This window comes from Corvus brachyrhynchos, unplaced genomic scaffold (genome assembly GCF_000691975.1).
Source record: "Corvus brachyrhynchos isolate BGI_N302 unplaced genomic scaffold, ASM69197v1 scaffold246, whole genome shotgun sequence".
NCBI classification, from domain to species: domain Eukaryota; kingdom Metazoa; phylum Chordata; class Aves; order Passeriformes; family Corvidae; genus Corvus; species Corvus brachyrhynchos.
This window is the reverse complement of record NW_008238447.1, coordinates 767114-792068: the sequence shown is the minus strand read 5'-3', so window position 1 is coordinate 792068 and position 24955 is coordinate 767114. Positions and strand designations below refer to the sequence as shown.

General features: G+C 39.0%; 1 protein-coding gene across 12 annotated transcripts in view; it reads left to right on the top strand.

Annotated features, from left to right (window-relative positions):
- The window catches only part of SOX5 (SRY-box 5), a 601783-nt gene that overhangs the window by 476843 nt on the left and 99985 nt on the right, over nt 1-24955 (top strand). The window lies entirely within an intron of this gene.

Sequence of the window (24955 nt, the reverse complement as noted above, 5' to 3'; positions counted from 1 at the left end):
TTCCATTTTCCATAGTTACTCTAATCTTCTCCTGCCGTGGGAAATAGGTGTTCATAGGGTAGGCAGCTCTCTTCACAAGATACCTATGCCTGTCTTGCTGCTTGTAGAGGTAGTGAGTTTTCTTGGGTAAAAAAACACTTCACTGAGGTTGTGCAGGAAATTGAGGGATTCGGCATTTGTTTTAAAATGGGGTGATAAACAATCTAAGGCATAAAAACTTGTAGCATTGATAAAATTTTAATTTTTTTAGTGAAAGACTGAGATTTTTACTCCTAAGTGTTTTAAGCATGAAGTCTTAGAAAGCAAGGAATTGTTACAGCACCCATTAAAAGCAGTAATAAATCTTCTGTCTTTAGAAAATGTTGTTTAAGGAGAACAAATTTCTCTAGGACAAGTGGTCAAGGCAGAAGTCTCTGGATGTTTGTTAAAGGTTATTACTTTCTTTAAGCTCCTTTGCATGTTCAGATACAAACATACTTCTCTGCATTTCTGGAATTCACTTAAGTTGCTTTACAACATCTGATGATTTTATTTAGCAGCCTCACATACTCCAGGAGAGGGGTGCTCTTGGACTTCAGAGGAAAAACAGAATGAGAATTAATTTCTTGTTCAGTTAGTGTCAGAAACAGCTAGACATATGAAAGAAATTGGAATCTTCTTAAGGCTGCCTGTTTGATTTTGGAGGAGGCTTAGATGTTTACTGAAATTTCCAGCCTTTCGAAATTCACTTGTGAGTGCTTTGTTCATTGCTGCCGCTGGAAAAAAGTACATGTCACCAGCATAATGCATTTTTTTTCAGCTGGGCTGAAAAAACACTGAACATTTTGTGTGTGTGCATGTGTAAGTCAGCACTGACAATTCAGCAAGGCACTAGGAAATGGTTTTAGTTCTAATAGTTTTCAGAGTGTATCAAGTGAGGCTGACTTACTTTTGCCTTAGATTGTATCTTACTAAAACTATAGCTGGTTTTGTTCACATGACTGTAGCTTCTTTATCTGCTGAATTTTGCAGAGAAAGCATCTTATTGTACTGCTGCTGTTACATGATCCAGTTTGTACTTCTGCAGACCAGGTTGCAGCCAGCTCTCCCAAGCAGTGCTCCTTAGAAATGCCGGCTTTAACAAGTACAAACTTGGATATGAATTTTGGATAACTGTGTGCATGTACATCTCCAAAGCCAGTAGACCTCAGGAGAATGGATTTCACAGGGTACTGAGCAAGAGAGCCCCACTGTCTTCAAGTGTGTTTGCACACATGCACAGAAATCTGAAAAGGCGAAACCATTTTTAACTTCCCAGACATCATAAGCATATTCATACATATGGGAAGGTGAAGTTTGGAGGACTTAATAATTTTAAGTTAAGATGTAGAAACCTGATTCTAACAGCTAATCAAGACAAGACCATATCGTTCCTCAGATGGGACTAATCTAAATGATCTCTGAAGGAGCTATTTTGCCGTCATTCCTTTTTGTCAAGCAATGTGATCATGCCACGGGGAGATAGGGTAGGGGTTAGAAATCATAAGGCAGCAAAATATAAGAAAAATCTTTCTATTAGCTACATTGTTGCTTTTTAATGAAATTGTAAAGAATTTATATATTTTCCCTTTCTTCCTTGAAATACACAAAATGTTCTTTAATATCATTAGAATCCTATCCACACTGCTGCTTGCAGCACATTATAGCCTCTGCAGAATCTTAGACCTTCTGAACTCTTAATTAGTCAATGAGATACAGATTTAAACCAATTGGATTGTGTACTAGATAAGATACCAGTTTAGTCCTGTCCTCACTCTATAATCAAAGTTTATATGGTACAGAGCTTATCTGGAAGTTGACCTGTGTCTTTCATCAAATTTAGATGGACTCTATAGACAGTTAGCTGTCAAGCTTCAATATTAGGCACCAGTCTGGAATACCAGGTGCTTTTTCATGGGCAGCAAGTAAGAAAGGTGATAAATTAGTTGTGATTCAAGTGCCTTAATCACTAGCTAGAGGGAACATAAATCTTGGACAGAGTCACTAACCTCAAATGAACTCATTAGCTCTCTTCCCAAAGTGTCTCTGATTCCTCTGTTCTCTAACTTGTAGCAACATCATCTTCCCCCCTGTCAAGCAGATCCATATTCCAAGAAACCATTTTGACTGCTTTCTCAAATCTTCTTTTCTAAAATCCAGCTTTTTCTTCTGCCTAAAAATTTCAGCCACTTTGTTTCAATCTTACAACTTGATTACTGAGTCTTCTGTTGTCATTCTGTGTCATTCTGACATTTCCATTGTCTCCCTGTTCTCCTGGCAGGACATTGCCCAAACACCATCATCTCTTCACTTCTGTTGATGTTACTGGACCCAACTCCTTCCTTCAGCCTAGGCATTAGCTCCTTGTTTTCCATAATAGGAAATTACAGTTTGGTGTTGTTTCTCCAAGGTTCTTCACGGGTTTTTCACTTACATTTCTTCCTTCCACAGTTCATGCCAATTTTAATCTACTCTGTTGGTGACACACTCCCCTCATTGTTTTTTTTTGTTCACTTTTCCTGTGCTGTATAACACTTTATTCCAAAGTACCTCAAGTGTGCTGAATAATCTTTCCAGAGGGGTCCAACTTTCCATATTGCCCAAATTATTTATCAAATTTTACTGCTGCTGTTGCCTGCAGACAGTTAGCAAGATCATGAAATCTAAACTGGATCCAAGCATGGAACCCCAAATAATATTGGTAGACATCTACTCCTTTCCACTATATCATGTTTCCCACTTGTGGTATCTTGTCTTAAAAAAAGATATAAAATATGCAGGACTCTCTTTGATCATGCATAGTCAGATGCTGGACCTCTGGAGTCCTTTGAACTTCCTAACAGTCTAAGTAATATATGATGACAGTAATAGAAAAATTAATTTAACTTCACTTATTTTCCTCTCCAAATCAACCTGGAATCTGAGAGTGTTTCTGTGTGACACAGCCTTGTGTTAAAGAGCCTTCAATAATACAGGACAGCCATGTGATCATGAGAGTCACGTCCCACCAATTACTTGCTACTTTATTGCACAAATTCTTAAAGTTTTTCCTTCTGATTAGTTAATTATCCAAATGAACTCCATCTCCATACTCACGGATCAATCCGTCCATGTATGTTCAAGGCTTTTGACCTTATTTAGGTTGGGGATTGCTATGAAATCTGTACTCAGATTTGGTCTTGTAGCATCAGTTTCTTGCTGCTTCCCACCATCTGCTCACTAGAGTTTCTGTTGTTACTATTGCCTGGACTCAGGGATGCTGAGGAGCAAAGGAAGCTCTTCTTATCAGAGAAGATGTAACCAAATTTAAAATTAATTGTCCCATTCCCATTCAGTATGGGTCTCATTGCAGCTGCACTTTGAATTGTCATCTCTATCACGCATAGCATTCATTCCCCTTATGCCGCAGAAAGCAAATAGTGGCAAAAGGCAAGCTGTAATAAACCCAAAACCCACCTGATGTTATCTGTTCCCTTTTTGGAACTCCTGCAGCTTTCAGAACATTTGTGTGCAGCTGAGTCAAAGAAAGGTAGCGGTGGGATTATTAGTGAAGAGAGCACCTTAGGAGAAACATGAAAAGGGAACCAGTTCTTATTCCAATTCCCTTTTTTCCCATGCAGTTAAAAAGAGAGAATCATTTAAACATGCTTCTGTCAAACTCCTTTCACTGGCCTTTTTTTCTCAGCAAAGTTACCAGCAGTTTCATTCATAAGATGATCTTAAAGGTTGTTTCACTGTCACTGGGATATAGTTAAAGTATTTTGTAAAGGGTACCACTCAAGTGTAAAGATGCCTGGTAGGAAAAATAAGGCCCATGCAGGAAAAGAACAGCAGCCCATCAGATCTTGCTTTTTCAAACCATGCAGGTTCCTCCTTGGAAAGATTAATTACATTCAGGTTTGGAAGACAGCCTTGCTGTGTTTTTTTTCTCCTAGCATTAGAAAAGATAAAGGGCGTGATTAGTGTGCACAAAGCCTCTGATCAAACCAGGACTGAGGTTTGTGACAGGAGGTTCAAACACTTTATGGATCACTGGTGCTGACAGGTAGATCACACAAGCCTTAAACAGATGTTTAGCAAGAAGATGAATGTGTGAGATCTCAAACATGCAGGACTTCTTTGCCTGGCCATAATAGGCTGTAAAGCATTAAAAAATTTCTTTTTTTCTTTCTTTTTTTTTTCTTTTTTTTTTTTTTTTAGCTGCCCCACTAAAAAGGGAAAAGGGAACCTACTAACAAGCTTGCATTAAATTTTGTATTTTTTTAATTGAAATTAAATATGGCCAGGTCCTTAAAGTTGTTTAACTTCTTTTAGAAATGAAGGCTATTCTTTAGCAATGTATGACCACATTTTGCCCTCTCTAGGAAACTGTTGCAGTGAGCCAATGAGTGTGAATGCTCTAATGAACGAGGTGCATATGAGATGCTCAACTGGAATAGAGATATATTCAAATTAAATTACAAAGGTCTCTTTACCAGGGAGCTTCAGAGACAATGACTTTTCACAGGCTATGTGTTCTCTGTAGGATGCACTACATCAACACAATGACTTGAAAATACAGTAACTATGGTGAGGCTTGTTGAGCAAACTGTATTTACTAGACCTCTTTGAAACATTTTGAGATGTTGATATGACGGGACAAAAATATTGCATCAGTGCCATTTATTATGAAAATTCAGAAGTTCTGGGCATGATTTTTTGTACCTTCTCAAGAGAAATTATCTGTAGCCTAGCACTTTGTAGTCACAGAATTCACTCATTTGGAGGTGTGAATGTCCTGTATGGGGGACAAGCAGAGGCCCTCCCTATCTAGCAGGATATTAAGACCTTGGCAGAATGTCTGATGAATGTCAGACACCTGGAGGGATCTATTCAATTTAGAAATGAGCTCAAGCCAAAAAATCAGAACCCAGTCTCAGATTTGAACACTCCTGAGTTCAAGGATTTTTTTGCATAAAGGGTTTAAGCCGCTCCATATAATTAATCAAATTGCAGAATTCGGTCTGGGCATGGATTACAAGCACCCCTAAAATCCAGTAGTATTATTTAGGGTTTCATTTAGATGATCTGGAAAGCCTCAATCCAGGGTTTGACTTTGTCATCAGCCTTAAAAGAAGTTGGTTCATAAGTGTGGGGGCTTTTTTTCTAGTCTTCTCCCCCATTTACTGTTTTTTAGTTCTTTTTAAAGAAATGCAGAAGAAAAGGTGTTTGTAAGCAGCTTCCCAAATTATTTTTTGCCATCCATGAGTTTAGAGCTGCCTGTTTGAATATTTCCCAGAAAGTATTGTTCTTATGTGACAACAGGTCAGAAAGACTCTGCATTAATTACACTAACATATGGTTATTAACAGATTCTAGCTCAGGGAGCAATACTTTACAATGTTATCTTCCACATAGTCAGATGTTAGCCATATTGTCAGTGCTGGCAGCTATTGTTTCACTCATTTACTTCACAGAGCTAATTACTCCCTAATAATAACTTTACCTTGGAGTTTTTCACTTGCTTGTGCCAGCAAACCTGTTCACACTACATATGCTAATTATTGGCACTTATTCATTATGTTAAGATAGCTTTAAGTTCAAGCTGTGCAGCCTGGCTTTCGGTATGGAGCCAGCTGGCTGCAAAGTTCCACCTTTTTTTTTTCCTTTTTTTTTTTTTCCCTTTTTTTTTTAACTAAAGTCGTTAAAAGTTTTAATATGGGCCTATCTTGTTCACTTTACAAGATTCAGCCTTTCAGGAATTCAGGCTCATAGTTGGTTACTCATGGACAATTGCAAGTTCATAAGGAGCTCCTGGTTTTCTTTAACTGTTTCTCAGAGCTTGCAGTGAGGTCTTCTCTGTTAAATTGATTGTAAATTCATTTGTAATTTGAACTATGAGGCCAGTTACCAAAATGGCCATTAATTTTGGTCCTTCCCTCACCCAGTTCTGTCTCCATGCCTGTTACATCACTCACAACATTTTTCCCGTGGAAGTCCCAAGGCCTTCTCAGTGCCCGGTGATTTTGATTTTGTTTCTCTGTGCTTTTGGTGTCCAAGGGCCTAAACCATCAATGAGCTTTGTATGGATGGATTCACTGATTTGTCCTGGGATCAACATAAGTACAGCAAATCAGATCATTCCGATTTGCAGCCTAAACCAGACAATTTTCATGGGATTTGCTCTATTACATCTTTCCAGAATTCTCAGTGATCCTTTTTCACACTCTAGAATAGTGCATATTCTCATCAAAACCCAGAGAAATGTGGTGTCTTCTAAAGATAAAATACTGTCCTTGATTTGCATGAAGAATTTTATGAATGCCAGCTGAACATCTACAGGGGAATCAAAGACAATTGATGGCTGATCCTGGTTAATGTTGTATATAAAACACAGGATGTTAAAAAACAGACTGCTTCAGCTGTGACTCTTAAGGAGTCCTGTGTCATATCATCATCCAGTGCTTTTACACTATCTGGCAAACTGGTCTGACATTCCGTAAAGTTCTTAAAGAAACTGTTTTTATCCAAGATAAGGTGAATGTATGTGACATCCCATGCATTTTACATGAGTAGAAAGAGGAGACTGAAATCTTCCCTATATAAGAATTCAGTCCATAGCGGAAAAAACTGTAAGCTGTTGAGCTATCCTGACTTTACAACTAAAAGGGTTATTTTAAGCTGTGGTCTAGCTAAATTTATTAGAAAAAAAGCGTGCAGAAAACTGCTGTTTGGCCATCTTATCTTCCTAGTATGCACATTGCATACATTAGGGTTTCTGTCCATGCTAGTTGTAGTATCGAAGAAAATGTGGATGAATTAAGTAAGATTATTTCATAAACAGGAAAGACTAAATCTCTCCTCTTCTATACACGTGTGCTTCCCTCTGCTGTCAGTATGATGTGGTTTTATGTACCTCCAGAATTTGGCCATAAAATAGGAGAGAAAAAGCAGGACAACCAAAATTGAAAGGCAAGATTTAGTTGAAATAAAAACATTGTTTCCTGCAACATCCCATTTTACAGCCTTAGAGCGTTAGATTGGATTCTGCTTCAGTAAATTTCCAGTCTTACTAATAAAGAGTTTGAATACAATTCTTAATAAAACTGAAGTAAACAGACTTTCAGTTGAGCCATAATAGATGAACTTTACAGATCATATTGACATGAAAGAAACTACTCATTATTATTATGTTTAGAGAAGGTTTGAACCAAACCCTTCAAACTGTGATACAACTTTCTCAGGAGTTGACATTTTATGGGAGGCCGAGCCTAAATGCCAGATCTGATTTCACTGTGGAGATTTGGATTGAGACTTGGAACTTTGTGGCTTAGAGGTGTATTGAAAGAGCCCGGTACCACTGCTCAGGCAATTGCTGAATTTTTACCTTGATGGCCTTCTACATTCTTGAAAGACTTAAAACATTATGAAAGTAGCTGTACCACCTAGCAACAAAATATTACTACTTTTTCCAAGGCACTGAAGTGGGTCGTAGCTGAAGAACCTGTACTGGGAAGCTGTTGGAGTATTACAGGGCTGTAACTGGGAATCCTGGTTCGAAGAACAATGGGAACAGGAACCCCAGAGAGCCTCTGTGGGCAGTTAGATTGATCTTCAAGTTAGTTTTGCAGGATTAGGCATGGTATTTCAGGCCAGGTAAATGATATCAATTAAGAGAAGACATCCAGCAAAAATGCTAAATTCTGTGACAGAACTCTTAGGAATTTTTTTATTTTAAAGCTGTTTGCTCAAGGAAAACTGAGAAGAAACACTTTTTTTTTTCTTAGTAAAAACTTAGTTCCTCTTCAGATATTTGGCACTCCTTAAAATACGCTGGAGCCTGACGGACTATTCTGATGTTCTTAATGCACCTGAGAATTACTTCCCAAACATGCCTTTCCTTATGCTAGATCTTGCCAAGATCTTTTGTATAAACCTCATTTGAAGTTTCTAGGACACAGTAATGTGGCATGAAGGAGCCCTAGAAGAATTTTCAAAATATGATTAACACCTCTTTCTAAATCCCATATCGCAGAAAGATCTTGGCCAAATTGCCTGTAATTCAGCTGAAAGTATGTTCTTTGACAGCTGACCACCTGTAAAGACTTTGGAGGATAAATGACCTCTCGAGAGATAGGGGGAACTAGTCAAAAAGTATCTAATCTAGGCATTTATCTGTGCTTTGAACCATGCACTCTGAATTTTTGGGTTTACAACAAAATGCCAATCTTGCTTGTAGCTATGGGCTCCCTGACTGTGTTCTACATAATGCATGTGGGAGACTAGGAAATATGCACTGGACTGATGCACTGGGGAGGTTTATTGACTTGCTTAGGAGAGCTGTGTTACTTGCCACTTGTGGGTTTTGCTTGGTATCTTCAACTAATAACAATGAAACCTTTATGCTACTGTATATTGTAACATGTTGTATGAAAAGAGTATAATTTAAACATCTGTTTAAATAGGTTTTGGAGTGGTTTAGAAGAGTTATTGGGATACATTTTTGAGTCCTTCTACCTTTAAACTGTTTTGTACCATAGTCAAATAAACTTGCATAACTTACATGGATTAGCTTTTCCATAAATAATATTTTGATGGGAGTCTAATGTGTGGAGTTGCCTCAAGGCTACATGCAGATGTTGTGGGCCACATTAGGAAGCTTTGAGAAGTCCATTTCTTTTAATAATCTTAGAATCATAGAATAGTCTGGATTGGAAGGGGCCTTAAAGATCCTCTGGTTCCACCTTCCTGCCATGACATCTTCCACTAGCACAGGTTGCTCAGAGCCACATCCAACCTGGCCTTGAACACTTCCAGGGATGGGACATGCACCACTTCTCTGGGCAACCTCTTCCAGTGCCTCACCAGCCTCACAGGGAAGAATTTCTTTCTAATATCCAATCTGAACCTACTCTCTGTCAGTCTGAAGCCATTCCCTCTGTCCTGTCACTACATGCTGTTGTAAATAGCCATCTCCATCTTTCTGGCCGGGTATGGGTTACAAAACAGAAAAGCTCAAAAGTCCCTCTGGCCTAGGACTGGGTATGGGTAATATTACATGAAAAGTTGGGAAGGAAAAGGCATGTGTCTGTCAATGGGCTGCAGAGAAAATACACCTCTAAAAGACTTGGGATTGCACGATTCCATCCCTGTTCAGACATGAGAGTGTGTGCTGTGCAAGTGAAGCTGTCAGATGTATGTGCTAAATGCTGTTTGTGTTCTGAGTTGAATTTTCCCCTGGGTAGCACCATCTCTCCTCTGGTACATGCCTGCCTGCTTTGCATATGCGTGTGGACTCCTGTGCATGGGGCATCTGTTTCGTGGGTACGGTGTGTATAAATATATGTGTAAATATCAGTACATGTGCACATACACACACATTTACATTTTGAAATAAATACCAGAAAGGAGGTTTATAGATAGCTTCCCTCATTTGCTTGTGTGATGTGTGAGACGTGTGCACACACATCTACTGGAGAAGTGTGTGTGTTTATGTGTCTGTGTGGGCACAGATGATGCGTGTGTGGATACAGACACAGGCAAACATGCATCATGTTGCAATGCATTAGGTGCACTTGGATCTGTAGGACTCACTATGAACTTTTATTAGAATATCAGCGTAGACTTCTTGTAAAGCATATTAACTTAGTTATTCTTGCATTTTTCTGACTACAAATTCAGCATATTGAAAAGTAATGGAGACTTAATGCACCAGTTGAATCTCAGGCAAGTTAAATCCCTGGGAAAAATCAAGGTACACAGCTAGACCAGCCTGTGGGTGTGCTCTGCTGGTCCTTTCCTAACATTCAGTCATTTCAAGCCAGGACAGACATTGTCAGATCATTCTCTTGAACAGATGCTGTTCCCAGACAGAGCCAAATCACTGCAGCTCTTGAAAAAAGGCTTCTAAGTTAAACTTAAGGCATTGCAGCACTTCAGACTTTAAAATAAAGGTATTGAAACCATTTGATTAACTGAAGATGCTTCTTCATGATTACTTAATGGCATGGTGGGAGTTTGAAGCTTGTCATTAATATTGTCATTTGTCTGTGAAATGCCTTGTAAGTGCTTCTTGTCACAGAGGTGACTAAGCAGCATATTTTCGCTCGAGCCTGTGTATCTCGACACATTGTTCAATTTGTTGCGTCAGGACATTCTGCCATGCGGCCCTGGGGGACCCCATGAAAGGCATTCACAGGCAGGAGCTTGAAATAAGCACAAGCTCAGCGTAATTGTAGCCAAACAGTCCCACAGAAGGAGTGTCTGTGTGTGGAGCCGGAGCGTCCAGCTGTTCCGAGGAGGATTACCAGGGCTTTAATGGAGAGCACAGATGGAATCAGTACTATTGTCCAAAGTATTCTGGGGCAGAGGCTAAAGTGTGAAGGGTGATCAGCAGAGAACTGATTGGAAAGGAAAAGAAGAAAAAAAAAAGTAAGAAAAAAGAGGAGGGGAAAAATAAAATCCCCTTGTTCTCAAAAAAGCAAAGGGATTGATGCTGTCCAATGGTGAGGGTGCAGAGGAAATAGTTCCCAAAGCTTGCTTTCATGGTAAGCAGGCATTGTAAAGATGGCACAGGTCATGTGTTGTGTGCAGCTGTTTAGGGGTTCTTACAGAACTGTTAGAGACTTAGCAAGACCCATTATTCAGGGCACCAAGGCAGTTTTACTGGATATGGACTACTGCAATTGTATAAGCTCTCCATTGTGTGAGTACTAATTTAGAGTGCTACCATAAGCCAGCCATACAATCCATGCTGCCCATGAATGAATGAGTCATCCTGATGAAAAGGCTCAGAGCACACAGCTCTGACTTTTAGTCTTAAAGGGACCCAGTGTGTTCAGAATGGGTCACATTTTAATGAACAAACTCTCTGGCAAAATATTGTAGGCTTGAACTGCTAAAATAATCCTTTTCTTTTTGGAGAAAGGTATTGAACTCAAAGACTTTAGATAGGTTTTTATTTGCCTTACCATACCTTAGATGTATTTTTACTTAGTGATTTTTTGTGGGATACTAAAGTGTTATTAATGTGCTTGTATAAACATTAGAGGTTTCAAGGCCACTGGGTAAGCCAGCAGTTTATGTCCTGAACCATTCTTTTAGGTGCCATGATTGTTTTATTCAAAAGCATTTGGCTGCAGGAAGGCAGCTGTTCTTTCGTTAATGATGTCCATGCACAGATACAAACAATATGTTGTTGTATTGCATCACTGTCTTTTTATCACCTTTCCTGCAAAGAATATGAGAACAGTAATAGTAGGAACTTTAACATAGTTGCAACTTTTTTGGAAAGGTATTTTTCTGTAGAATTCTCACCTGCATGGCTTAGGATAACATCAAAAAAGATAATTTACTCTCTGGTAACAGTACTCAGATAGTCTTTGGGAACATCCAAATGGAGAGACCCAAAAGCACTTCAGAGTTCCCATGCATGTCTTGTCCAGACATCCTTTAGACAGACCCTGTAAGAGCCTCAGATCTGAAGCTTTGAGGGTATCTAAACATACACAGCACCTGCTGGTGTGATCTGAGCACTTTCTGTGTTTCTCTTGTGCATGCCCTGCGTCTGCCCAGGGTTAAACACCTGAATGCTGAGCACCTGCCTAAGGGTCATCACAGTCCAGAAATGAGGCAGAGCAGCACTGGCAGCACCGGAAAGGTGCCTGAAGTAGAGTGGCAGGATTGTGAAAGGTAGTGGCTTCCTTTCCCACATACAGCAGTTAAAAAAGGGGGATAGTCCTTTTTTTATTTATTTTTTCTTTTCTTTAAATGAAGTATCCTTGTGAAAGTTTAAGAAATGGAAAGAACTGGATTTCTGTGCCCTTAATGCAATTCCCACTGTGTCTCCCCCACCTCGTAAGAGACAAGGCCTGTCTCCACATCTGAAACTGGGCTTTAAGCAAAACAAGATGTACTGCTCATGTCATAAATGGAGAAAAAAACTGTCATAGCTCAGTGTCCTGCTGATGATGACATTTGAGCCTGTCTTCTGCTCCATAGATGCCTTGTGCTTTTTTGGTAAATTGAAGTAATTTTTTTAATTGTTTCTGCTGAGTGCCATTGGGGTCAATTTGTATTGACTTCAGCAGAGCAAGGACTCAACATAAAGTTCCTACAGGTCAAATTTTTCCCTTAAAAATAATAATTGTTAGAAAGTCCCTTTTCTGAGCTAAACACTTCTTAAAAGCTAAAGGCATTTTAAAAAATTAAATACTGCTTGATGTTTTCATCATGTTTACTGCTGGTTTCCTTTCTTATATAACTATCAAATTAAGTTTATTGAGTCAGTTTTGTCAAATTAGTTTAATTTTACTTGTTCAGCAGCATTGCCAGAGTTGTACTTTTCCGATTCACAGCTCTGAATGAAAATACTCCCAGTGACTGGCAAGACAAAACAAAAAACAAAAGTGGAAATGAAATTACTAAAATATTTATATTTGCTTGGGTAAAATGCTTCCAGAACTGAAATTTGGAGCAGAAAATTTGTAAGGATCCTGATAACTTGGCTAACTAACTTAAATACATTCTTGCTGAGGTCTCAGAACTTCTGTTCACTTTATTGTGAGTCAGGTCTACCACACAAAGCCTGTTAGGTGTCAATCTTTCCATAGAAACAGTACTAGGAATAAATCAATTGATCCGGAAATTCCTTTTATTACTAAAGAGAAATCAATGCCATAAGAGCAGAACTTTAAAATTAAGCCTGAATGCCCAAGGTTTATGCTTAGAAGAGATGGATAATATCACTGTAGTAATTTCGGAGCTTTTTACGGTGTTCCCTTACATGCTTCTCTCCTAGACACATCCCATCTATCTTTCCCTTTAGTATGCAAATGCACAATTAAAAGCACTCAACAGGTAGAGATGAATATGCTAATATAGTGTGCTGCTAATAATTTATTTTCATTAATGGGGAGTATGTGGAAATACCTCAAAGAGATGCTGGAAAGTTATAATAGATAAGAATCTGCTCACTGCATTTATGTAAGACAATAGATTTTGTGAATATTCTGCTTCCTCTCCAGGCAGTGAGCTAGTATGGTTAACCAAAATTGTTGAGTAATTGTTCTGTGGTTGAGAACAAAATGCTGAATTAAACTGTTCCCAGCACAATAATTGTGTGATTACAGCATTTATGTTGCTGGCCAAAAGAACAGTCATTAGGTTTGGAAGACTTACCAAAACCACAGGGAGAGGAAAAAAAATGCAAATCACATGTAAATGTCCTCTAATACCTATAGTGGCTTAAAAATTCGTCTAGGAGTATGGTATGTATGTATTTAAAGGCAGTCAAGCCAGAAAAAAAAATTGCACATTCAAGAACTACTTCAGACTAGGAAGAAAATACCCAAAGATTATTCATTTTCATTATGCTGTACTTTTCCCCCTCTAGTGAGATCCTGCTTTTCATACGTTATGCATATGTTGTGCTCTGTGAATGCTGTTCTGTTTGCCCCTTCTGCACACCCATCAGGAATTGTCTGGGATTGTAAGGCAGGTAGGGCTGCCACACCCAACCACATCTTGGGTCAAGGCCATTCAAGCAGCAATATCAAGGGGAGGCAGGCAGCAAATGTTTATCTGATTGCTGTAATCCACCAGGAAAATTAAAAACTGATTTATGATGATAGGTGCCCTTATGAGGTAGACAATTTTCTTCTCCATTGCATGGTCTCTATCTGCAAGTGCCAAAAAAACAATTGCATATAGTCTTCTTTTTTTTCTTCTTTTTCCTTTTCGTGGTTTTCCTCATATTTTTAATAATAAAAGAGGTGGAGGAAGACAAGCAAGAACTGAAGGTAACAGCAAAGGAAAAAAGATAAAATGTTTTGGGCAATCAAAATATTTGTACCTACAATTCAGTGGAGTAAAAAGCTGCAGAATTTGGCTAGCTGCTTACCTGACTGTACACAGAAATCAGATGATGAGATGTCTAAACTTTATCACTCTATCTACAGTTAATTGTGCTTTTACTGTATTGCTGTCACTAAATTGTAGGCACAAAATTAGAGACTGTCTTCAGTCCTATTCAAAAAATGTTCCCAAACAAAACTTGCAAAGAACATTTTTTTTGTGAGGATTTTGGTAACAAGGGTACAAAAAGCATCAGGACATGAATGGAAGAGTGGTGATGTATCTGTTTGAATAGTATTTCTTCTGCAACTTAAATCCATTTTGCTTTTGAAATCAAACTTATGATGGTAAACCTGAACTCTCCTAGAGGAACAATTCCACTGGCAGAAGGGACAGTCAGAAACAAGTCTGAACAGCTGAGAGATTGAAAAGAGGTCTTTATTATGCATTTCCCTGGGTAGTAATTAGAGGCTATCCAATACTAAAGCTGTGTTTGCTGCGAGGATTTCTAATAACATGTGGTCAGAGTTTTCCTGGCCATTTGTTCATCATGCAAGGGTTTTTAAGATCTTATAGAAAGCAATAAAACTCAATATACAATAGTAATAGTGATAATGATAATAATAATAATATATTGTCTTCAGAAAAGAATGACGAGCTGTTGTAACTACTTGTGCTCTGAAACTGATGTCACTGGAGACCACACTTACACTGAAACATGTATCTGATTTAATAATAATAAAGTTGGGGGGAAAAGAAGGGTCATTCAAAGTGTTTAGTCAGTGGATTTTAGTCTAAGATTATATGAGCAGAGCCAGTTCTGCAAGAGCCTACACTGATCAAACCATGAAGGATGTTTTTTTCCCTTTAGTGCATTAGATTGTATACAGTTTTATTAACTATGTCTCAACCTTTCAATTTAAAACAAGAGGAGGTAATGACTTTTATTTTTTTTTTTTAGTCCCTTAAGTCTATTTTTTCTCTTTTTTTCTAGATGGTATGATTTTAACTGGATGACTTTGATAAGACTTTCTTGTTTGTTTATATCATTGCAGCCGAATGGGTTTTGAATTTCTGCCCACTGCATGATATTAAATAACCCCTATTTCTTCCCCGTCACCTACACACTGAAGCTGCTGCATTTTTTTTTAGTTAATGATATTCTATTTGTCAAAGAGATACTGAGTGAAAAATATATCTTGAAACCTTAGGGGTTTGTTTGAAAGAATACCCTTAACATTGTGTCAAAAATGAGATCATGGAACTGGTCATCATCTCTACACCATCTTGAGTGCAATGGTTTCCTAATTTGAACTGTTCTCCCTGCTTCAGTTTAAGAATTTGGGGTTTTGGAACAGGAAAAATACCACTGCAATTTATACATCAAAATGATTAGTTACTGGTGTTTGAATATATTATGGAAAAATCAACAAGGGGTAAAGGGGGACGTTTAGCAGCTGGCCTTAAGACAGATGCTTCAGAATAACTTCAAATGACAAAAAATACCACTTTATTAAGTGTAATGGTGTCAGCCTTTCTCTTGCCATCCATTTCTTGATCTTTTCAGGAAAATGCACTGAAGAAATGTTTTGTGAATAGGCTCACTCCACAAAAGCTGCATTACTTCAGTCTACACAGGAGTAAGAACCATGGTTAGAATAAATTTAGAAAATATTTAGAAACAATTTAGAAATTATTTTAGAAAATTACTTAGAATAAATTACCTAAGCTGCATTCTCAACCTGAAAACCTTTTTGGGCAGTTTTATAGCTGAGTATTCTATGGTCCTGTTTGCATCCTTTGCACGAAAACATTTACAACAATACTTTGGTGTCAGGATGAACCTAAAGCTCCTCAGAAGCGCTGAAAAGATAGCAAAGTGGAGCATTTCTCCTAGGTCACAAAGCTTATCTGTCAGAAAATAGCCAGGCTTCCTGCCTGTGATGGCATGTAACACTAGTTTATTTCCTATTCATTTACTTATTAATTTCCTTATTTGCAACTGAATCTGTTGACTTCCAACATTCATGGAAGTTCTTGAAAAGTAATTTTTGGATGATTCCTCTTCCTCTTCTCCCCCTCTCTAAATCCCATGCCAGTTCTGAGCCATTCCTACTTGTTTTTATAGACTAGCTATTGATTTATCATTTTAAGATTTGCAGAGTCAACCTTGAAAAAACCTGTGCTCCTACAGGAAAAGTCTCCTTGATTCTGCACACCTCTCTTGACCACTCAGACATCCTCAAATAGAAACATCTCCTGTTAGCAAAACTGCCCTGTTGCTTCTCCCTGCTTCCTCTGCAGCAGTGCTTCCTACCAGACCTACTTTCTGGAGCTCTTTTGACAGCAAGCCATGATGCTGTTGCACAGAAACTTTGGATCTGTTAAAATGAGAGCACTGGGTCACCGAAGAAGTGACTCTGAAAAGAAAGAGAGCTGGGTTAACATACACACAGCAAAACTCAGCCACTTCAGTCCTTTTAAACAGAGTGTAGAAAATCAGAAGGAACAAGTATAGAGATGACTTCTGAAAGGCTGCTATGAACAGTGACAAGGGAAGTTTATTGCTTTTTATCCCTGATTCTTTCTGGCATGTACAAATAAACCCATAGTTCATTATATTTTGAATAACTGAACCCATCTATCATAGATCAGCTAACTGTAGAAAAGAGTACACGTGCTGCTCAAGGAATTATCTTGCATGCTGTCTTTTAAGTCGCATCAGGAAACCTCACACCTGTTTTCTTTTCCCTGACAAATGTTTCACTGGATAGATTACTGCTGGAGCGATCAGCACTAGTCCAGACCTCATTGGGAAAAGCATTAGCCAGGCATATGGAAACTCTGTGCTCTGTCATACACTGCAAGGTAGCATCAGGGATTAATGGAAGTTCAGAGATTTTCCACTTTGAAGGAAGTGACTTTGCAGATTAACTCTTGCTATATAACAGTTGTACTTAGGAGTAAGTTGCTGGTAGCCAACAAAAATGCAAATAGAGGACAATACAGCATATAAATCAGCAGTTTTGACAGCCAAAAGTTTGTAGCAGATTTCCCTTACAGTCCTGGTTTATTCTTCTAGGAAGGGTACTAACATTGGAACAAGGTGCTCGGGTGCTTGGAAGCTATGCCATGAGAAACACAGTGTTTGTGTGAATATTAAGTAAGGTGAAGTAAGTCAGTTTGGCCAAAACTGTGGTCATCTTACCTCAAAAGCCCATTTGCTAACTTCAAGCTCTTCATGAAACAAGTAGCTCAATCAACCAAACAATGAATCTTTTTCTCCTATAAAAATGAAAGAGGAAATTATTTTTAGTGTTTCTCTTGAGCTTGGATTAGAAAGGGTTCTTTTGAGAGTGCACTTGAGTCTTCCAGTGTAGCTGTTACCTGAATTACAGTTGCTTGCTCTGAAAGTCCTGATTTTTCCAGAGAGCCCCACTCACTGGGGTGTTGTATGGTCTGGAGCAGCCCTTCCTGTGTGAACTCTTAGGCTTTTGTCTTAAAACAGCTGCCTATTGAAATGAGTTCCAGTGTATGTTCTTTTTATTTCAGGTGTTCTCTTCGGTTAGGCTGTTGGTTCCAATACCTTTGTGGCAAATTGCCCTGTAGGTAACTTACATGCTACATTGCACAAGCATGAATACTTGTTAAACCTCATCCCAAACGCAAAAAAGTCATCTTACTGCTTTTCCTCCTCTCTATGTTTTTTCTATACTAAATCAAATATTAAAAAAAAATGTTTTGAAGTTCTTTATTTTAGTTACAGAAATGAACAAGTAACACTGCCTTTTTCCTTTGGAAGTGTCCAAGGGTTGTTCCTCAATGTGAAAGGTCCTTTTGGCTTCTGTCCTGCAAAGTGCTGCTGGAGGTTTGTCTCTCAACATTGCGTTTTGTTCTGTGGCATGAACTGGAGGAGGAAAGCCTTGGAAGGAAGTTATCAACAAGCTGTTCATTATGCAAACAGCTACTGTCTGTATTATTTGGCTGTTTAAGGCACTTTGCTGCACTTTAGTTTAAAAGGCTAAATGTGTGTTCATTTACAGACTTAATGATGAGATGAATTTGAGAGGAATGCTGGTAGTGAACCTGGGTTCTCTTGCAGAACTGAGCAAAGGTGGAAAGTTTCCAGCCTGAAAAGCCTTGCTTTTTTAAAATAAAAAATGCTTATGTATTTCCCTGATATGCATGTCAGTTTTCCTGAAAGTTTGTTCCTTGTGTTTTCAATGAGCTACGTTGCATACATACTATTACCTGTTAGGGATTGTCTCCATATTCTATCAAACTAATCATTTTTTCCACACCATCACTCCAAATAAAACTGTCCTATGCTAGTGGAGTTGTAATGGAGAGGATGTGTTAGGTGTGTGTGGTGGGTGATGGAGGTGTCTCCCTAAATACCCTCGTTTATTCTCCTTAAAAGATCACCACTATGAAAGCATGTTTTCTGCCAGCAGTATCACTGTTTGCAAACAGTTTTGAGAACAGTGAGAACTGCTGAGTGAACTGAGATGTTTGGACAGGGTATATTTTGGTAAGTACTGGTATGAATTGTGTAAGCTTCATACACAGCAAAGGGAAGAATAATATTTAGGGCCCAAATCATCCACTGCAGAAGAGTTTACAGGTGGTGATTAGGAAGAAAAAATGCCTCTCTACTTCATGCCATCCACCTTCTGCTTTGCATCCTGAACATTCAGTAAGCACCCCATAAAAAGGCACCTCAAACTCAGTAGGAAGAGGGATCATTCCATAACCTGGATAGGCAGGGCTTCCTGCTGTATAGGTTCAGGACATGCTTATGTCAATTTAGGGAACTGATACAGAGAAGAGAAAGAGAAAAACATTTTCTTTTCTTATTTTAAACATCACTGAAAGGGAAAATAGCAGATTGTAGTTATATGAGGACATATATTTTTATTTCCCTTAAGATAGACATGGGGAGGGGGGTGAGGTAGAGAGAAAGAGGGCCAACACGTGCTAATTAAAGAATCTAGTCCTTCAGCAGAGTGTGTGTCACTGAGACCCAAGTGTTTCTGGAGGAAGGGGGACCAATGCAATTAAACATGTCGTTTTTGAAGGACAGATTTATGTTGCAGCATGTGAAATGTGCATTGCATTCTTTCCTATAAGGTAGAAGAGATGCTTACAAGTCACAAGCAAGAAGATATTCATACAACAGTTTGAAGTTAATCAAATCATTCATGTGCGTCCACTGTTCTAGGAATGTAAAATCTGAACTTATTTGAGGCAGCTGAGAATAACTCCAATGAAAATAAAAATTAGCCACACTTCTGCATGAAGAAGCCACATAAGAGTCCATTTCAGCAAAGATGCTCATGCAGCTTCTGAAGGGCATCTTCTGAAAAGTTCAAGAGTAAAGTACTGTTCAGAGGTTTGTCAGGTTGTAGAGAAGAGAGTGTTGTTTTTAGCAGCTATTCTTCCCCGCACTGAGTAATTCGTTATCCATCACCAGTCTCACCAAAATGAATAGAATTGCTTCTGAAGAGCTAGAGGTGGGTGCATGAGCAGTATTTGCCCCTCAGTGGAAAATGTTGTATATATGGATGCTGGGAAATGCTTTGAGATATTTACCTTGGAGAGAGGAAAACTTACATAAAAGTTGATGCTAATAAACATGTAATGAGCAACTGCAGAAGTGAAATTGGTGGAAGTGTATGAAGAGAAAATAGATACAACTAATGGCAACTGCTATTTTAGAGGCTTAGATTTGCCAAAAGTATGGATTTATGTTACTTGAGAAATGGTATAAGCCTTCTAGATTAAGCAAGAGTCGTGTTCGAAGGGAAACTGAACTTTAAAGATTCTGTCTGGATGCAGGGGCATAAAGGACCAAAATAATGTCATGCATGCTTCCCTGATTCTGGCATTTCCTAAGCCACAAATGTCTAACTTTGCAATCCTTATGTTTCTTTAAACTATTTTCCCTGTGTATCTATTCACTTAGTGACCCAAAGCACACATAACTTTTAACAGAAAATAGAACTGTAGGTGTGAAGTGTTTGCAATCTAAATTTGTGTAAGTCGCAGCAGGAGCTAGTAACAAACAGTAGGGGTAACTGTTAAAAACATACTGCTTGGTGCTTAGGTAGGTGTGGTAACCATAGTATGTTCCTAAAAGTAGGTAGGAGAGCACAATTTAGGTGGAAATACTACAATTATAATGAAGCTGAGAATCCTGGAAATATTAACTGTGACTATGTTGAATGCAATGTCTTTGTGTGGTTGGATTTGTTGTGGTCAAGTCATAAAGGACATGCACAGATTTGTGAAGATGCTGGCCCAGGCTTCAGCAGCTTGAATTGGTTCCAAGTTTGACAACAAATTCCCTTTGATATGGTAAGCCATTTAGGGGCAGATTTTTCAAAGGCACTGAAACAAATAAAGATACATTGAGGCACTTTTCAAAATCAAAAATCTCTGCAGGCAACTCTGGGTGGCTCAGTTTCCCACTTGAACAGTAGTTTACTATTAGTTGCTTGTCATGTGCTCATATTGGTTTTTGCATTAAGTTCTTTAGGTGTGGTCTCTTTTTTGGATTTTCAGTGGCAACTATGACCGTTTCCTGGTGTCATGGTTTGACACTGGCCAAACACCATGCACCCACCGTAGCCACTCACTCACCCTTCCCTGCTGCACCTGGGCAGAGGAGAGAAAAAAAATTAAATGAAGGGTTCATGAGTTAAGGGCTTGGAGAGAAGACTCCAAGGGCAAAACAGGCTCAACTTAGAAATACAAAGTGAATTTATTACTAACAAAGTCAGAGGAGGATAATGAGAAGTAAAATAAGCCCCTCAAAATACCCTTTTTTCCCCCAACCCCTCCCTCCTTCCCACTGACAGCCTAGGGAGACAGGGCATGGGCGTTTTGGTCAGTTCATCACCCAAGGTTTTCTTCCGCTGCTCAGGGAGAGGAGTCCTTCCCCTGCTGCACCACGGGGTCCCTTCCCACAGGAGACAGTTCTCCATGAACTTCTCCAGCATGGTTCCAATCTCACAAGCAGCAGTCCTCCAAAACTGCTGCAATGTGAGTCCCTCCCACAGGCACACAGTCCTCCCAAAACTGCTGGGGCATGGGCTACTCTTCCACAGGGTGCAGTCCTCCAAGGAGGAGCAGGGCCCCCTCTCTCCACCGGGTCTCCCACTGGATCACAGCCTCCTCCAGGCATCCCCCAGCTCTGGCATGGGCCCCGCCCCCACGGGCTGCAAGTGGATCTCTGCATCCCCCGTGGATCCCCATGGGCTGCAGGGGCACAGCTGCTTCAACCATGGTCATCACCATGGCCTGCAGAGGCATCTCGGCTCCGGTGCCTGGAGCACCTCCTCCCCCTCCTTCTTCACTGACTTTGGTGTCCCCATGTTGTTTCCCTCACATGTTCTCAGCTCCTCCTCTTCTCTGGCTAGTAAAAACTGTGCCCACTTTGTTTTGATTTTCTTCTTAAATATCTTATCACAGAGGCGTTACCACCATCTCTAACTGGCCCATCTCTGGCCAGCAGCATGTCCATCTTCAGAGCCATCAGGATTTGGTTCTGCCAGACATGGTGGAAGCTTCCAGCAGCTTCTCACAGAAGCCACCTCTGTGGCCCCCTGCTACCAAAAACCAGGACAAGCAAAACCAACACACCTGGGTTTGGTTTTGGCTCTAGGTTACATTTGGTTGGAGTTTCTCATGGTCCTAAAATACATTGCCATTACAGAAGATGATTTACTGTCCTCATTATGGATGAAAGAACCTTGACTTTAAGGGGTGTTATTTCTCATAAACTAAATGGCAAGTAGTTCTTCTTTCACTGTAACATGGGCTTGCCTCTTGTTCCAAATAACTTTGTCAGAGATTTGAAAGTTTGAATTCCTTGACTAGAGAATTGATGCTATAGAATATTTTGGCTCTCATGACATTTGGTCCCTTTCTTTGTTATGTGCTTTATGTGCCTTTTCTGTGCATACCATACCCCTGCAGTTCTTCATGCACAACAAGAATAGTCTAGTTAATGTAGCATTCAAATTAAAAGAAAAATCAGGGAACTGTGTGATTGGTTGACACAGTGGCAACAGTATGAAAAAACAGGGCCTTGGAAGATTGTATCTGTATCATCCAGACTAACATCATAAAGTATGTAAGAAGTTACAAGGTGAAACTATAGCTCACTAAATCACTAAATTGGAAATTTTGTGAGGATTTAAAATACAGTTTTCTCTTTTAGGATATTACAAGTGAGAAGAGGTAATCACATAGAGAGCCTGGCCAGTGGAGAATCTTGACAGCTGTATGAATTATTAGGTTGTTGAAGAGGTATTTCTTTTTGTGGGCATATGGCCATTAGCAGAACAAATTGAAGGACCTGGAAAATAGCTCTGATTTTCAATCCATTATATTCAAATTAGAAATGTGGTATCCAGAAGTTGCAATCCAGAAAACATTGGAAGGTAGGTAAGCTCTAAAAAAAGCATTTGAGAGATTTAACTGATGTAGTAATACCTTGGAAAGAAAAAAAAAGGAAAACACCTTTGATGTAAAACTCAGAAGGAGGGCCTGTATTCTATGCCACTTGAAACAGTTGTATCCTAGCAATTCCAGTTAATAATAATAATAAACATAAAAAGAGTTAAGATGTAGTAGTTAAATGAGCCATAAAAATGAAGAGTCCATAATTTGTATGATATTGTGTCAGGTAATCGGATTAAAATAAACTAATGTTTGCATTTATTTGTGTTTAGGAGAAAATGAAGTGTAGCTGAGTGCTGCTACATACATTCCATCCTGGAATGAAAACCACACTGTTTTGACTGCGTTATTTCTATATCCATGCAAACCATCCTCATCACTCTATACTTTTTACCTCCTTAATGCAGCCGGGGTTGTGTCATTTGAAATTAAGGGCTATAAGGCCCCTTGGTGAGTTAAAGAGGAGAAGCAATTTGAAAAAAAATGAAATGCAGCGGTCAGATTTAGGAAGAAAGGGCATTTTCCTGGTAAATGTTTTCCTAAATGGGAATTTTTCAGTGTGGTGTTTTGCTCATGTGTTTGGCAGTCACTTGGAATCAAGTGCAGACTTGTGCTACATTGTGGGCTTGGCAATGACAATTTGTGTGTGTGTGGTGCTTTAGTTATATTAGCCCTGGAGGCAGAGTTAACACTTGCAGTGGGACAAGAGTATTTGCAGTCATCAGAGAACTTTGCAGTCAGCTTCAATAACATCACTCCATTTTTTTCACTTTTTTTTAACATTTTTTTTGGCAGCAAAGCACTTAGTAGAACCATCTGTCTTTCTATTAGTGTTTTTGAGTCCTGTTTTGAAGCTTCTTCGCTTGGCAAAGTCACTTTCATCCTTGGAAACCATTTAAAAAAAAAGTTATGTGGCTTTTTGCCGAAGAAGAGTACTATGCAAAAATTCCACATGGCTGTTCATTTTTGTTCTAAAAGAATTCAGTTACTTTGTCTTTGTCTTAAAAAAAAAAAAAAAAAAGCAAATCACAAAACCTCAAACAAAGCAAATAAAAAATAAACTCATGAAGAAAAGGCAGGTATTGGACAGCTCTAGGATAATTGAGTAGGAATAGAGAACAAATCACATTTTATGTGTTTTTTTTCTCAGTTGAAAATATGTATGCCTTCTAATTAACAGGATCAGAATAGAAAGGAAAATATTGAAGTAACAAAAAATGGATCAAGCTAGTTCAGTGAGTGGAGCTACATCTACTCTATCTTCAGTCCCAATCTTCGTCTCCCACTGCAAGAATTTCTGTCAACAGTTCTCTTGAACTCCATCCTTGAAAATTGTTTCAGACTATAAAGATGCAGTCAGCACACACAGGGTTGTTGACAGGTCCCGGCATAAATTAAAAGGGATGGTAATCCCAAATTTTGTATCACTATTATGCCTGGTAATGGTGTTGGGTAAACCAAGACACATCCTGTATTTTCAGGAGATTAAATGAAAAGAAAATTAAGTGCAAATGGTGCAGTTTGAACAGTGGCAGCCAAGGACTGGTGCAGGTTCTCTTTTGCCAGTTCTACTGTCCAGGCAGTAATGAAGGGAGTAACACCTTCTTGCACCCCTCATCATAGAAGGTTGTCTGTTGACACCCTAATTTTCTGAGTTACCTAAGGCTACCGACCACAAACTAAAATGTAGTTTTCAAAAACATATCTACATCCGATGCCTCAGCTTTACAGTGCCATTAAAAATCTAGATGAGCTCTCTTAAAAACTGAGCCAGTCTTTCTTTACTGACTGATCTGGTCAAAACAGTGGGGGTTTTAAATTAAGACTAGTCATTTAGCATTTTAATCCAGCAAACTTTGTGTTTCTCACCTGTGTGAAATACAGAGACAATTTCCATTTCTAGCATTTAAAAACTATTAACAGAACTGGGTAAAAGAAACAGCAGTAGACATTGTGCCGTGGCCCACTTCCAGCTTTGATGACTAATTTCTTCATGTCTTAAGTCCCCTGCAGTATCCAGTTACAATATAATATTTTCCACTTCCTGACTTGCATGGTTGTGTACAGTTGCTGTGCAAAGTTGAATGCCTAATACTTCAGACATAGCTATGTTTTATTTGTCAATAAAGTGTCTTAGCTTTCTTTCTGAACATCCCAGAGACTTTTTCTTTTCACATGTACAAATAAGTGCATGTGTAGAAGCAGAAAAATAGTACTGGCTTGTGCTGTGTGCTGCTTGTGCACTTACTTTTCCTTCTGAGGGGGTGTCTGTGTTTGGGCTCAGTCAGGGTGAAAGCTGCTGTCTGAGACAGATACTGCTACACAGTTCAATAGAAGAGAAGAAAGTACCACCCTACAGTCAGAGATAAGTGAGTCATCATGAATTGTGGGGGGAGTAATTTAAGTGGGATATAGATATGCCTTAGTGGAATATTTCAGTTTATTTTGGATTAAAGTAATTCATATGAAGTGTTTGGCAATGAAGGTGAAGCTGAACAGCTGATGCTAATGAAACACCCCAATATAAGAGGTGTATTCAAACCAGACCTCTCAGATCAGAAGTGAAAGAAAGCATGTTACCAGACATTGTCCCCCCGAAAAGTTCTGTGTTTGATTTTCCCTCTCCTGTTCACAATGT